Source organism: Corythoichthys intestinalis, chromosome 14, assembly GCF_030265065.1.
Source record: "Corythoichthys intestinalis isolate RoL2023-P3 chromosome 14, ASM3026506v1, whole genome shotgun sequence".
NCBI lineage: Eukaryota > Metazoa > Chordata > Actinopteri > Syngnathiformes > Syngnathidae > Corythoichthys > Corythoichthys intestinalis.
In genome coordinates this window covers 41,353,185-41,370,714 of record NC_080408.1, presented here as the reverse complement: position 1 = coordinate 41,370,714, position 17,530 = coordinate 41,353,185, and positions in this window count along the sequence as shown.

Below are 17,530 nucleotides of genomic sequence, written 5' to 3'. Positions count from 1 at the left end.
CTTAGCTGTTCGTTAGCTTCACTTAGCTCTCCCGCGGTTTTCACGCCACTAAGCTCGCTATTTTTACAGCTCACTTGCTACTTTGCACGTCGGCTATCGTTTATTTCGAACACATGAGCGTACGTGCTCTCCATGAGAGCCAAAGTGCAGTGAGGCAGAAGTTGAGAACAGGCCTCTAATGCCTCTTTTAATTTTCTTCTTCTTCTTCTTCTTCTTCTTCTTCTTCTTCACACCGAACATAAAATACACGACAGCACACCCTGTGGCGAAACAATGTCGTACAGTTCCAATCAGTCATACAATAACACTCAACAGCTGGTTAACAGCAAAAGCACGTCATGTTTGTCATGTAAATAATGATTTCTGGAGTTAATCCCACATACTTCAGAATTAATATTATAATATGTTGAGTAAATACTACATAATAAAGATTCTACACTAAGAATAGCTTTCAAATGACACTCTTCATGACAAATACGATTGGAAATGAATAATTATTAGAATTATTATACTAGTATATATAGTAGTATACTATAATAACATTGCTAGAATTTTTTTAAAGAATTGTTTTGAATAATGTTGGAAAGGCAAATTCAGTGTTCTGATTCTGTTTACTTTCCATTCTTTTGCACTAGTAAATGCTATCAGCATTTAACCTCATTGTTTATTTGTGATTAATTATTTTATTTACATGATTATTTGTACTTTAATTAAGAATGTAAGTGTTCCAAAACAGTTTTGTGAATTAATAAGCGTCAACAAAAATTTCATTGCTCAATTAGTAAAAAAAAAAAGAAAATTATTAGATTAGTAGATTAATCGTAAAACTAGTCGGCTGACTAATCAGGAGAAAATTTGTCGTTTAGGACAGCCCTAGTGTCCTAGAACATATTTCCTCCACTCCCTTCTCACCTTTTTAACCCCTGACCCATGAAGTGGGCCCCTGGATATGTTCACCTTAGGCTCCAAAATTGCCAAGTCCGCCACTGATTGTCAACCAACAAACCTCAACCATGAGAGACAGAATGTGTGTGTGTGTGTGGGGGGGGGGGGGGGACAACAGAAAATCACATTGTTTGATTTTTAAAGAATTTATTTCCAAATTAGAGTGGAAAATAAGTATTTGGTCACCTACAAACAAGCAAGATTTCTGGCTGTCAAAAAGGTCTAACTTCTTCTAACGAGGTCTAATGAGGCTCCACTCGTTACCTGTATTAATGGCACCTGTTTTAACTCATTATCAGTATAAAAGACACCTGTCCACAACCTCAGTCAGTCACACTCCAAACTCCACTATGGCCAAGACCTAAGAGCTGTCGAAGGACACCAAAGACAAAATTGTAGACCTGCACCAGGCTAGAAAGACTGAATCTGCAATACGTAAAACGCTTGGTGTAAAGAAATCAACTGTGGGAGCAATTATTAGAAAATATAAGACATACAAGACCACTGATAATCTCCCTCGATCTGGGGCTCCATGCAAGATCTCACCCCATGGCGTCAAAATGATAACAAGAACGGTGAGCAAAAATCCCAGAACCACATGGGGGGACCTAGTGAATGACATACAGAGAGCTGGGACCACAGTAACAAAGGGTACTATCAGTAACACAATGCGCTGCCAGGGACTCAAATCCTGCACTGCCAGACGTGTCCCCCTGCTGAAGAAGGTACACGTCCAGGCCCGTCTGCGGTTCGCTAGAGAGCATTTGGATGATCCAAAAGAGGACTGGGAGAATGTGTTATGGTCAGGTGAAACGCAAATAGATCTTTTTGGTAGAAACACAGGTTCTTGTGTGAGAAAGAATGCTGAATTGCATCTGAAGAACACCATACACACTGTGAAGCATGGGGGTGGAAACATTATGCTTTGGGGCTGTTTTTCTGCAAAGGGACCAGGACGACTGATCTGTGTAAAGGAAAGAATGAATGGGGCCAAGTATCGAGAGATTTTGAGTGAAAATCTCCTTCCATCAGCAAGGGCATTGAAGATGAGACGTGGCTGGGTCTTTCAGCATGACAATGATCCCAAACACACAGCCAGGGCAACAAAGGAGTGGCTTCGCAAGAAGCATTTCAAGGATCTGGAGTGGCCTAGCCAGTCTCCAGATCATAATAAATAATAATATAATATAATAATAATAATAATAAATAATAATAACACTATTAATTAAACAGATAATAGCCAAATAACCCTCTCTGAGTTTTTCACAGAAAAAGGCCAGGAAATAAATAACACTATTGAGAAAAAAAAAAAAAAAAAAAAGCTCTCTGGTATTGTACAGGGGGCCGGACCAAATGTGGAGGTTGGCCGTATCCGGCCCGCGGGCCGTAGTTTGGGGACCCCTAGTGTAAAGGAAAGAATGAACGGGGCCATGTATTGAGAGATTTTGAGTGAAAATCTCCTTCCATTTGCAAGGGCATTGAAGATGAGACTTGACTGGGTCTTTCAGCATGACAATGATACCAAACACACAGCCAGGGCAACAAAGGAGTGGTTTCATAAGAAGCATTTCAAGGTCCTGGATAGCCTAGCCAGATTTCAACCCCATAGAAAATCTGTGGAGGGAGTTGAAAGTCCGTGTTGCCCAACGACAGCCCCAAGATGTCACTGCTCTAGAGGAGATCTGCATGGAGGAATAGCCCCAAAACATCACTGCTCTAGAGGAGATCTGCATGGAGGAATGGGCCAAAATACCAGCAACAGTGTGTGAAAAGCTTTTGAAGAGTTACAGAAAACGTTTGGCCTCCGTTATTGCCAACAAAGGGTATATAACAAAGTATTGAGATGAAATTTTGGTATTGACCAAATACTAATTTTCCACCGTGATTTGCAAATAACTTCTTTAAAAATCAAACAATGCGATTTTCTGTTTTTTTCCCCCCACATTCTGTCTCTCATGGTTGAGGTTTACCCATGTTGACTATTACAGGCCTCTCTAATATTTTCAAGTGGGAGAACTTGCACAATTAGTGGTTGACTAAATACTTATTTGCACTACTGTACCTGTCAACCCGAGGCCGTTGGCAATCTTACAAATAGTGACGTATGCTCTTACAAATTGGTGACAAATCTTACGTTTTATATAAGGTGCAATATGAAACAAAAATAAAACTCAAATTTTTAAATAACATGAATTCATTGGTAATATTGTCACATATAACCTGGTGCAATCAAAGAACAATCGATATCGTCAGCAACATCATGATTACTAAAATTTAACAGTGACTTTTGTTATAATTTTATGTAGCACTTTTGGCAATTTCTTTCATGTCTTTTGATGGCTGCAGTTCATGGCACTTCAGCTCGCAATACAGTTTCACTTGAAGGTAGTTCGTTAGTGTGTCCAATTATAAATTAAAAATGTCCATTGATAAAATGAACTTACCGATGCAATCTTTGAGTCAGGGAACATTTCTTTTGCTAATTCTGAGAAGTGGTCAGCAATAGTTGCAGGCAAATTGTGTTCGGCAACAAATTGGCAGAATAAAATCCCCGCTTTCGTCACTTTTTTTTTTCCTGCAGACTGCATCTTCATGACCAGTGTTGTTAATCTTTCTTTAAAAAAGTAAGTAATTACATTTACAAATTACTTCTCCCAATTACCTGAATGTAAGAGTATTTAGTTACTTGGGAAAGTACCTTTCGTGCCCCCCCCCCCAAAAAAAAAAGCCATAGTAACATTTTCTATGTTTGGAAGTTATTTAATGTTGTGAATCAACCATTAAACTTGTTAAAATTGCACCCGTTTTTGCATTAGTTCCCTTCTGTCTACTTTTGACATGTGAAAGTTTTAAATCTGTTTCATCATTTAAAGATAGATTTGAGTCAAGATTTTGCTGATTTAGGAGTATTTTAGATAAGTTATTTAGGTTTGCTAGGAAGGTTCACTACAACAGAGCCTTTCTGAGAAATCTACTGCTTTAAGATGGCGGCTGTATACTAACGCCGCCGAGTCTGTCATTTCGCATCCAGTTCTATATGCATGTGATATCTAGTGTAGCATCAGGTGGGCATAGATTGTAGGCTGTCGGCTACAGTTAGGAAATATTGGCGCCAACTAGCCTAGCATCGCCCTTCGTGTCTCTGACTTTTGTCGCGTCATTCAACCAACGTAGTAACGCATAATAACGCACATTGTCCCGTTGCCGAAACGTTGACAAAATCCGAACGGAGAAAAAAAACGTAATGCACCAAAAACTTACAGATTTTTAAATTTGATTTTGGGCATCGTTTGAATTTGAACGGTTCCAATTCTGATTCGACGTTTCTATTCTGGTTCCAAACGATTCCCGATTCCGATTCTTTTAATAGGCAGGTTTTTAAAAATTACATAGTTTATATTAATTTTTTCTCGATTATTTTTTCTAAATATGCACTTTCAAATAACTATGAATTTCTCACAGGGCTATTTTAACTTGTATATACACAGTATATATCAGTCTTTGAACTTGAATATGATGAAGTTTCTTTCCACAGGAGTGGAGGAAAACATTACCACATATTCTTTTGCCCATGTTTTAGAGTATCTTATGCTGCAGGTATTTTTGCATGTTATTGCGCTCTCACTAATGGGCTAACCTGGTGCAGAATATGAAACAAACAAACAAAAAAACTTGTAAAACTCAGTCCAGATTAGCAGTGGGTACAGTATAAAATCAGAAAGTTTTTTTTTTTTTTTTTTGAGGAAAATGATCATATCTGCCTTCTTGGGCAGTAAGCGTGAGCGTTCTAGACAGATAGTGTCTCCTGCAGTGGAGAACACAAATTCACCGGGTATAGATGAAGCTTGAACATAAATATGAGAAAGCAAGAAAAAGTCGCAAATATTACGCACTTTACATGCATGTACCTTACCTGGGAGCTACGACGAAGCATTAGTACAGTGCTGGCCTAAAGTATTGGCACCCCTGCAATTCTGTCAGATAATGCTCAATTTCTCCCAGATTGAGCATTATCTGACAGAATTGCAGGGGTGCCAATATTTTTGGCCAGCACTGTATGCACTACTCAGCCCTTGTATTCTATGAAGCTGGAGGTGTTTAATCATATTGGGCGTCCAGCCACCTTTGTATGATATAGCTGTGTTGCAAATGTTGCACTGAGCTGACCGGTCATTTTTCTTTATGAAGTTGAGCCAAACTTTTGAGCCCCGCCGCAGTGTATACTGAAATCAAGTTGCAATGCACAAACACATGCTGCATGTGGCTTCTTCTTTGTGGATTTCGGCAGCTATTTTTTTTGCTGATCGGTGGTCAGGGCATCGAAACATAGAATAGAAAATTTGAAAATTCGAACGGTTCCCCGGGAGAGTCGAACTGTTCGTCCCGGATCCCATCTATGCTCGATGCCCAACCCTAGTTAGGTGTCTCTTTTCATCCTTGTGCTGTCAATTTTTCAATAGTTTGGCATTAGTAGACATCCAATCCATTTGACCTGGGAGGTTTAGCAGTGAAGGAACCAATCTTCATTTGCTGTCAACCCTCCGAGTTCAAATGTATAGGGCAGGGGTCCCCACATTTGGTCAGGCCCCCTGAACAAATTTTTTTTTTTCAATAGTGTTATTTATTTCCTGGCTTTTTTTCTGAAAAGAACCCAGAGAGGGTTATTTGGTTATTATCTATTTAATTAATAGTGTTATTATTATATTATATTATATTATATTATATTATATTATATTATATTATATTATATTATATTATATTATATTATATTATATTATTATTATTTACTTTTGTTCCGTGAAGAATCCAGAGGGTTATTTTATTGTGGCTTTCTGAAAAACAATACAGTTTTTACATTTAGGCACTCCTGCAATCGTCACACCTTTTCTGTTACAAACTGACCCCGGCCCCTCATCAGAGAGGGGAAACGTTATGTGACCTTCACAGGAAAAAGTTCGGGGAGCCATGGTATAGGGCGTCAATGGAAGCTAATGAGTTAATTAATGCACGAACTTCTACATTGAAGTTATGAATTTGCAAACAACTTCTAGTTTTTTTGTTTGAACAGAACATGTCAAATGGTCAAAATTATAAAGTTCGGGGACCCATGGTATAGGGCGTCAATGGAAGCTAATGATTTAATTGATGCACGAACTTCTACATTGAAGTTATGAATTTGCAAACAACTTGTAGTTTATTTGTTTGAACAGAACATGTCAAATGGTCAAAATTATAATATAGATGTATAGAAATTTTAATTGTGGCTAAAACTGTCACTTTAAAGGGCCTCTGTAATGCAAAAAACAGAGGCCCTTACAGTATTTTGTAGTGTATTTAAAAAATAAAAAAATGTCTGCTGAAGTACTATCAGTATTGATTCTAGGCTTGTTCTCAAGTAGCGTATTAAACATTTTGAAACTCTCCTTCTGGAAAGGCAAAAGACTTGTTTGTACTGCAGAAAAGAGAAACTTTCCCCCATATTGTAGAAATCAGTTGATCTTTGGCCAACTTTCTCTGTTGTCTTTACACAATATCGATAGATTTATAGAGCTTGGGAACAAATACTTTGTCCCTCTTAATCGGTCAGTGTTGAAATCAAATGGGAGGAACTGTCGCCATCAATGGCAGCCATCGATGCCGCTAGGACGTCAAATGGGCTGCCAGTAAATGATCATTACTTGTTATCACTTGGCATTGTAATGTTCTCAGTGACAAACAATCCAGTGTTTTGTAGTGCTACAAAAGTACATACAAAATAATAATTAGCATTATATACTGAATATGTTTATGAGATTATCAAAAATAAACCTTAGAAGTTTACAATTGTTTACGTGTCCTTATTGTATAAATTGCTAACAAGGTTCCCTCCTGTTTCTGTACATATGTACAACAAAAGAACAATTGGCTAACTTCCGTAGCAAACGTCGATTAGCTTAAATGCTATAAAATACTAAAAAAAACTTTTTTTATTTTACAATGCTCTTAACAAATCGTAACGACACATATTACCACAAAAATTGGCTAAATATACCTTTAAACTAAATTACGAATGCATTAAAAAACATTAGCTCAAACAAAAACCTAGCTTATGTTGGTCTTAACAGGGAGCAGCTGGATTTGGCCATATAAAATGAGGCAGACTAGAGGGCAGTGTATCCACGCAAATCAATAAAACTAAACGCAAACACTTTAAAAAACAAACCATTACAACGCCACTTTAATTAAACGAATACTCGAAGCAGCAAAATTTAATTGGAATCTTTTTTTCTAATCGAATACTCGAGTTAATCGATTAATCGTTGCAGCACTACTTTTAATACTGTTGATTTGCGGCCACGCACTACGTACATAAAGCATGTATCTGCTTATACAGTATAGCTACATTAGCCCGATGTAATAATACAACTTTTTCTTGTACTATACCATCCCTCCCTACGTTCCCTCCCTAGTTTGAACAGAACATGTCAAATGGTCAAAATTATAAAATAGAAATATAGAGATTTTAATTGTGGCTAAAACTGTCACTTTAAAGGGCCTCTGTAATGCAAAAACATAGGTCCTTACAGTATTTTCTAGTGCAGTTCTTAAAAATAAGAACAGGTCTGCTGAAGTACTATAGGTATTGATTCTAGGCCTGTTTTCAAGTAGCGCATTAAACAGTTTGAAACTCTCATTTCCTTCTGGAAAGGCAAAGGGCTGTTGTTTGTACTACATAAAACAGAAACTTTCCCCCATATTGTAGAAATCAGTTGATCTTTGGCCACTTTGTCTGTTGTTTTTACACAATATCGATAGATTTATAGAGCTTGGGAACAAATACTTTGTCCCTCTTAATCGGTCAGTGTTGGTGAAATGGTAGGAACTGTCGCCGTCGATGGTGGCCATTGATGCCGCAAGGACGTCAAATCCATTTGAAATGGGAGGGCTGCCAGTGAATAATCATTACTTGTTATCACTTGGCATTGTAATGTTCTCAGTGACAAACAATCCATGTTTTGTAGTGCTACAAAAGGTACATACAAAATAATAATTAGTGTTATATACTGAATATGTCTATGAGAGTATCAAAAATAAACCATATAAGTTTACAATTGTTTACGTCTCCGTATTGTATAACTTGCTAACAAGGTTCCCTCCTGGTATATACTGTATTATACTGTGACAGTATAATGAAAGAATCACGTTTTCCCAATGGCACTACGATAACATGGTCAAACTTCCAAACATGTGTAACAATTTAAGAACGTTGTTTGTGCGTGTGCAAATAAATTCAGTCAGTGTGGAAGGTTGGATATTTTTCTACAGTCATTGCTCACAGAATTTCAATGTATTCTCTGTAGAGAAGTTGCAGAGTTTACACCCATTGACCTCGGTCTGATACCACTTAGTTCCTGTTTCGCTTCATTTTCTAATGTCACACTGTTTTCAATTATTATTTCACTCTAGCATTTTGAAGTGTAACAACAAGTACACATGTCAGTGCAACAAATACATATGACTTTTTTCTGTTGCAATCAGGCACATTGAATTGCAATTGTAAGCTATTATAAACATGTGCGTAACTCAGTCCTCCCTCTGGTGATGAGGAGGTGGGTGATGATGAGGTGGGGTGTAGTGGGGGTTGTGGCGTGTGGGGGGCGGGTGCTTATGATGCAATGTTCTGGCAGCAATGTTATGAAACAGCATGAAGGCAGAGATTACTCAAACTAGGTTAGTAGAGCAGCGGCAGTCACAGATTCTTTCTTTCTCTCTCTCGCTCCTACACTCACACGCACACACATTCCCCTTTTAGAAATCCTTTTAATCCTTTCATTCCTCATCTAATTTGTTGCATATTTTCATTCTCCAACATGTGTGCAAATCCCTACAGTTGTTTCCGTTCAACCGTTAGCCGTTTTCCTCTTCCCTTTGCCTCACACTCACACCTCCTATAAAGCCCCTCTGTTATATGTCTCCCTTGACAACAGCAGTGACACTTTGACCTTAGCGCTTATGTAACTGCTGTGCAGATAGGTTAGACAGCAGGGGAAGGAGAGAGAGAGAGGAACTGAGAAAGCAAGGTTTTGCCAAGGCAGACATTTTGTTGCGTGATGTAAAAGTAAAATGGAACAAGAGACAAGGAAGGAGAAGATCTTAGAGCTGGAATAGCTTTGGGAAGGTGCCAGCTGCTGCATAACAGGATAACAGAGCGGATGGGGGTGGATGGTGAATATACAAACATGAGTTTTTGACATCATAAATCTTCTGACAACAAGCAGACCTGCATACAAAGTGATAAACAATGTCCATTTTCAGTAGTGCATCTCAGATTGTACAGTGGTACCTCTACTTACGAAATTAATTGGTTCTGGAAGCAGTTTCTCAAACTGAAAATTCCATAAGTAGATACACGTTTTCTATGTAAATGCTTTAGTCTGTTCCAAGCCCCCCAAAATTCAGACATAAATCTTTTATAAAGGATACAAATGCATCACAACATGTCACAAATACATGAGAGTTGTGCGTTTTGTAAAAAACAAAGAACAGTAAAGACTACAAGGTAATACACCTACGTAAAGCTGTCAGAACACCTCATCACCAGAGGGGCGAATAAAGAGGACGATTTGATACACATATTCACACCATATGCCTCGGGGAGTCCTGTGGAGGGTGCTCCGGGAGTACGGGGTACCGAGGCCCTTGGTAAGGGCTGTTCGGTCCCTGTACGACCGGTGTCAGAGTTTGGTCCGCATTGCCGGCAGTAAGTTCAATTCGTTCCCAGCAAGGGTTGGACTCCAACAAGGCTGTCCTTTGTCACAGATTCCGTTCATCATTTATATGGAAAGAATTTCTAAGCGCAGCTGAAGCGCTGAGGCGGTCAGGTTTGGTGGCCTCAGCATTGCATCCCTGTTTTTTGCAGATGATGTGGTGCTGTTGGCTTCATGCAGCTGTGACCTCCAACTCTAACTGGAGCAGTTCGCAGTCAAGTATGAAGCGGATGGGATGAAGAGCAGCACCTCCAAATCCGAGACCATGGTCCTTAGTCGGAAAAGAGTGGCGTGCCCTTTCCGGGTTCAAGTATCTTGGGGTCTTGTTCCTGTGTGATGGTAGGAGGAAGCGGGAGATCGATAGGCGGATCGGTGCAGCGTCTGCAGTAATTGGGACTCTGCACCGGTCCGTAGTGGTGAAGAAACAGCTGAGCCGAAAGGTGGAGCTCTCGATTTACGAGTCGATCTTCGTTCCTACCCTCACCTATTGTTATGAGCTGTGGGTCGTGACCAAAAGAACAAGATCCCGAATACAAGCAGCCAAAATGAGTTTCCTCCGCAGGGTGTCGGGGCTCTCCTTTAGAGATATGGTGAGAAGCTCATTCATCCGGGAGGGACTCGGCGTCGAGCTGCTACTCCTCCGCGTTGAGAGAAGCCAGCTGAGGTGGCTCAGGCATTTGATTTGATTGCCACCTGGACGCCTTCCTAGTGAGGTGTTCTGGACATGTCCCACCAGTGGGAGGCCCAGGAGACGACCAGGACGCGGTGGACAGACTGTCTCTAGGCTGGCCTGGGAACACCGGAGGAGCTAGTTGAAGTGGCTGGGAAGAGGGAAGTCTGGGCTTCCCTACTAAAACTGCTGCCTCTGCGACCCGACCCCGCCCGGATTAAGCGGAAGATGATGGATGGATGGAATGGAGTGACAAGATTCCAATTCCAAATATTACAATTTAGGTTTGTAACTTGGGTGAGTGCTTCTGATTATGTCTAGGCCAGCTCATAACAAGTAAGGCCTTGCTGGCTGTGACAGTCAACTGCTGCATTTCCTTGTACGTAATGCATAGCTCTTTTTTAAATAGCTAGATCGTTAGGATTTTTTTATCAGACTTTTTTCATTTTCTAGGTATCTGCTGTCTCTGATCAAAGCTAGTGCAGCCTTGTGACTTTGCTGAGATAAATTTAAGGGCCTTGCTTACTTCAAAGCGCCTTTTTCGAGATGGCGGTTGGACTGTAACTGATTGGCTGCACATGGTTTTAGATGGGGGCCCCGCGGCCAATCTTTTTTTGCTTTAGTCGCATCAACTCTGTACATTCCTTTCTTCCTTCTCCCACGCTGTACCAAGGAACATTCGAAGGTTATATGAAAAAGATTGCAGACAAAATTCACAACTACATGTTTAGTCTTTCATTTGTGTGGAGTACAAATTTCACCAAATATAATCTATGTAAACAGGGATATTTCATGTTATGTCAGAGTCCACCCTACCCTGTTATCCAGATTTTTCTCATTTGATAAATCTGTTTACTTGCAACTCTCTGAAGGTCCCTTTACAACGGACAGGGCTGGTTAAACTGCAGTGCTGCTCTTTGCTATGTCACTAGGTCAGTGTGTCACTTCTCTCCTGCCGCCCATCCCTCACCACTCCCATGTTTTATTGTACGTGTGTATGTCTTTTATACCATTTTGAAGTGCACCTGGATTATTTTCCAAAGTCGTTTTTTGTTATCAACGTCATTAGTCATACAGTGTACAGGTTTGAGTATGATAAAGCATTTATAAATAGTATTAGAGTTCAGATGCAGGTCAATAGGTAGAGATTATCTCATTGTGCAAATACACCCCCACCACGAATTAGATGGATAGCTGAGAGAAACGCAAACATACAGTGTATTTTTATATTGTCCTTGACCTGATTTTATACAGCGGGCTTTAGATGTAAAGCAAAGTTTTCAGAGGCTTCCTCTCCATTTTGATTTGCCTCCAGTTGCCAAACTCTGTTCCTTCCTCATGTTACGTTTTGTTAAATTCCCTATGAGGTAAAAAATAAATTTGACCTTGTAAATTTTTGTCACACCACACAGACAACTCTGCCAAACTTGAATGATTTTAAATAATCTAAAACAATCAATGTCGCGTGTCTGCTAGTTTTTTTTTTTTTAAAAACCACACCCTGCTCAAATGTCAGCTGTCAACCAATTATAAATCCCATAACCTGGAACAATGAATGGTACTTCATTTGGCGTCTTGTGAATGCATAACTACATAGTTGAGGCACACCTTGACGGCCAGGCGCCCCTGTCCACTCCAAAATCTTCATTTTGTCTTTTTGAGTCATTCGTACCTTTAGTTGCAGTTATGTTTTGGTTGTTGTAATGCTGCAAAACACAAGTGCACTTAATATTTAGGTCACTAATGAGGACTTCATTTTCTGCTTCAGGATGTGCTGGTAAATAGCAGAATTCACGGTTCCATCAATCACAACAAGTTGTCCAGGTCTTAAAATGGCAAACCAGCCACAGACCACGACCACGACCACCACCATATTTGACTAATTTGGCATGTCATGATTTAACAAGGAGGCAATATTTATTTATTTAGTTTTATGAATACAGTGGTATGAAAAAGTATCTGAATCTTTTGGAATTTCTCACATTTCTGCATAAAATCACCAGCAAATGTGATCTGGTCTTTGTCAAAATCACACAGATGTAAAAACAGTGTCTGCTTTAACTAAATCCACCCAAACATTTATAGGTTTTCATATTTTAATGAGGATAGCATGCAAACAATGACAGAAGGGGGAAAAATAAATAAATGAACCCTCTGCCCAAGGAGACTTAAAGAGCAATTAAAACCAATTTTTACCAAACAATTTAAGTCAGGTGTGTGCCCAATCACTGATGAGTGGTTTAAAGCTGCCCTGCCCACTGTAAAACACACACCTGGTAAGAATTGTCTTGATGAGAAGCTTTGTCTGATGTGTATCATGGCTCAGTCAATATAGCTGTCTGAAGACCTGTGATCATGGATTGTTGATTTGTATAAAGCTGCGAAAGGATACAAATCTATCTCTAAATGTCTGGATGTTCATCAATTGACAGTCAGAGAAGTTTCTACAAATGGAGAGAGTTTGGCACTGTTGCTTCTCTCCCAAGGAGTGGCCGTCCACCAAAGATGACGCCAATAGTTCAGCGCACAATACTCGGAGAGGAAGAAAAGAACCCGAGCGTGTCTGCTAAAGACTTACAGAAATCACTGGCAGAGTCCAATATTTCTGTGCAAACTTCAACCAGATGTAAAACTATGGCCAAGAATGGTGTTCATGGGAGGACTCCACGGAGGAAGCCACTGCTGTCTCAAAAGAAATTGTTGCTTGCTTAATGTTCGCAAGAAGTTACTTGGACACTTCACAGTTTTGACAAAATAATTTGTGGACTGATGAAACCAACACACAACATCATGTGTGAAGGAAAAATGGAACAGCTCACCAACATCAACACCTCATTCCCACCGTGAAGTATGGTGGAGGGAGCATCACAATTTGGGGCTGTTTTGCTACCTCAGGGCCTGGATAACTTGCAATCATTAATGGAAGAATGAATTCAAAAGTTTATCAGGATGTTTTGCAAGAAAACATGAGGCTCTCTGTCAGACTGTTGAGCTAAGAAGAGGAAGGATTCTGAAACAAGACAAATTATCCAAAACACAGAAGTAAATCAACTTCAGAATGGTTTAGAAGAGCAAAATACACGTTCTGGAGTGGCCAAGTATAAGTCCAGACTTGAACCCCATTGAAATGCTGTGGCATGACATAAAGACAACGATTCATGACAGACATCCCAGGAATCTGACTGAAGTACAGCAGTTTTGTAGAGAAGAATGGGCCAAGATTAGTCCTGATCGATTTGCCAGACTGATCTGGAGCTACAGGAAGCGTTAGGTTGAAGTTATTGCTGCCAAAAGGGGGGACAAAATATTAAATGTGATGGTTCACTTACTTATTTTTCCCCCTTCTGTCATTGTTTGCATACTATCCTCATTAAAATATGAAAACCTATAAATGTTTGGGCGGTTTTAGTTAAAGCAGACATTGTTTTTTCATCTGTGTGATTTTGACAAAGATCAGATCACATTTGATGGTGACGTTATTCAGAAATGTGAGAAATTCTCAAAGGTTCAGATACTTTATCATACCACTGTATAATAAAATTAAGTATTAACATTCAAAAACTACATTTTATGCGTACTTAGGTTACCTTTGTCGCATAGTTACATTTTTTTTTTTTTTTACAAACTAAAACAGTAAATTTGGAAAACTGAAAATATTTGAGAAAAGGAAAAATACTGTTTAAAGTGTATTACATACTTTATTCTAAATCCAGACCATTATCCTTTTTCGTTCCATGCATTATGATTCATGCATTTCCACAATATGCCCAGACATGCCCTAACAAACACAGTCAGCAATGTATTTCTTCCTCTGTCACTCTGTCCATCTCTTTTTGTTCCTTTTCCACTCCCACATGCATTTGAATAGCAGGACTGTGGCTAATGTTGACACAGTAATGGTACTGAGCCTCTAAATTAGGTAATATATTAACTTAAAATGAGATGTTCTTGAGTGATTAGAGCACCAACCTGCGTATAATGCACATATGTGAGGTCAAGCTGTTTTTCCTGTGTGTACACAAGCTCGGATGCAAATATATGCCATGCAAATATCTGCGTAAAGGGAGGTTTCCAAGGCAACCGGACTGTTTTCATCCCTAGTGTGATTCAACGTGCTTTGCTATGTGAACCTGACCCAGTTACACCCTGTAGTGAGTGCGATTCCCCTCCTCCATTCGCATTGACGCTGTTGTAATATTTGTTTGTATTTTGTATCCAAGGCCATCTAGTGTAGTGAGGTGGAAACAAGAAGTCCCATTATCTTGCATATTTCCCTAAAGGAAATACTTTTAGCTTCCTTCGTGTTTAGCCCAATGACCTACATCCTTTGGAACCTTTCTCTGCTGTCCATAGTTTTCTGCTGGGCAATCAAACTTTCCTTATCATATTTCTTTCATCAACCTTCATAGATTCTCTCATCTCTCAATTTTCTTCAGGGCCAGATTTGCATGTTTGTTTAAGCCTTAGCAGTCATACATTATCTAATCATGGAAGACGGGAGTCATTGGTTGAGGCTTTTGAAATTATGAGGTTGTATTCACACATGAATCATCAGTTTAAAACCGCATACGCTTCCCTGTGCATTTGTGTTCCATTCAAACTTGTGCATTGTTAAAGTTTAATCACATTCACCACCCACATCATTTTTCGTCATTGCAGAAGTGGTGCATGCATCACCCCAGATTTGGTGTAATAATCAACACAGAAACGCTGCATTTGAGAATCAGACATGGGTGAGATTGGATAAATCAGTTCCTTTGCAACAGCCCAGATGACTCATAGGGGCGCAGGCCTTCACAGAGACATCTAGTGTTGGCGCTGAGATACCACAGGCGCCCTTATGTAATAGTTGGAGTTTGCTCTAGATCGTGCATATTGTATGACTCTCATCCCCTTTTGATCAGAACACTGCAGAGACACATGACAAGTCACAAGCTGTGATGCGGCTGAAAACTGCGGGTGAATGCAGTGCTATGGTAGCTTTCTTATTGCTCTTTTACAATCTAAAAGGTGTGCTGTCAGGTTTCAAGCTACAGTTTTCATTACAATACCCAATATGTTGACTTCAAAGATGATTTCTACATCTTTTGGAAATTCAAAGCAGTGCCAAAGATAGGATCGTCACACGTAAAGTTATACCAACATTACTACAGTATATGCACACTCTTTTCTCGCCTGTATAATGTACTTTTGACAGCGCCATATTAGTAAACAACATTATGCAATAGTGGGAATGTCGGATCAAATCATGAAACTACTAAAAGGATGCAAAGCTGACTCATTTTAAGTGAAATAGGTTTTTCTCGAGTGGATGCATGCTGATAATATGACAGAAAGAAATGATCTGTGCAACGGTCTCTGCATTGCGTCACAATGGGAAAAGGGAGCGAGGGGTGGTCAGGGACGTTGGGAGGGGACGGATGGGTGTGTCTTCACTGACCTAGTTACAGCAATAGAACCCCCGCCCCCCACAGCCCACCATCCACCATCCCTGCCTGACTTGGTGACGTGTAAAGGGCACTTTCAAACAGCACAGACAGTCAGGAATGGAAGTCCGGCAGAGGCAGACAGAGGGGGGCAAACTGAGGACGGGTGGACGGATGCAACACAATTAAGGTCAACTGAGACAAGCAGACAAATATATCCACAATGATATACAAGATCTGTGCCGAGATGGGAAAGATCTTTGCACAAACAGGAAGAGCCTCCAGGGGCTTACGGCAAATTAATAACAACAACAGGCTTCATTCGTAATATTAAACCCCCACACATCCTGTGGAATATTAGATTTTTCTCTTCGTTTGGGGGAGATATCACATCTTCGCAGCGTAAATCAGCTTTTAATAAAATCAGAAATGCTATAAACGCACAAATACTGGCTATGATTACTCATAAACATGTTCTAATCTCTTATTTCCTGTGTTTCTCAGGTTAAAGCTTGAATTTCATGGCCACTGCAGTAGACGATGTAATGTCTATGGGGTTGAATAAACAGGATTAATGACAGACTTTACTAGAGAACCAGCTACGGTATACCTAACCTCCAGGCTTCTCACTGTTTGGCTAACCTTTTGACCCCGTTTTTTCCCATTCAAGTTCAAGTAGATGTGCAGAAAGAGAAGGACTCAAGGGTCAATAGAGGGCAGTGTAAGCTTTTCATTTAGCTATGAGTGCCTTTTCAAGATCCAAGCAAGTCTCAAGATATGTGTGTTTGTGATTTAATTTACCCTGGCCGTGATCTTTTTTTGGTTTTGTTTTTACATTTTTTCCCTCCCATCTTCAAATTCCCACTCCCCACATCACTCTCAGTAGCCAAGAAATGTTTGCCCCCATTTTTTTTCAATTATATATTAAAAAAAAACAAACAACAACCCCGTATCGGCCCGAATATAAGATGGTGTTTTTTGCATTGAAATAAGACTGAAAAAGTGGGGGTCGTCTTATATTCGTGGTCGACACATTATATCAATTTACGACGCTAGATGGCGCCAGATATCAATGAAGCGATGTTCTGTCATGACAGATCTCAGCTACTCTCAAGTTTAACCAGTTTGCATTATTTTATTGCAATGTTGTACCTTATTCAGATTTGTTTCAAGACTACAGTTACAGTTAGACTTCGCTTTGATGGTTAATGCAGTTATTGCAATTTTGTTGTTTTATCACAATAGATTGGTTTATTTACATTTCAAAAACCAGAAGCCATTCATTTACAAATGTGATTGCACTTTAGTTTACATATTCAAATGTTCATATATTAAGATTTGAATGAGGCAAAATAACATGTTTTTTCTCTCAAATATATTGTTATAATCATTTGTTTCAGATGTACTGTAATCATTTTCTGTAAAAAAATTAATTTGGTGTTCAAAAGTCTTTTTTCAAACGTGAGTCTTGAAAAAGAGGGGGTCGTCTTATAATCAGGGCCGTCTTATATTCGGGCCAAAACGGTAATACGGATGAGCTGTCCCGAGCCGATCACGTAGTCTCCCTCTCCCTCCCTCTCTCTGTTCTTTGTTGGTGGCAGTGAACTGGAGTTGCTTATTAAAGTCAATGATGATTGACAGATGTTTAATACTTGATCTTGCCAGAGAAGCAAACATCAAGTGCTGCATGAGTCAGTCATCGTTTAACTTGTTAAACAGTTGTTGTGGCAACTCATTGTGTG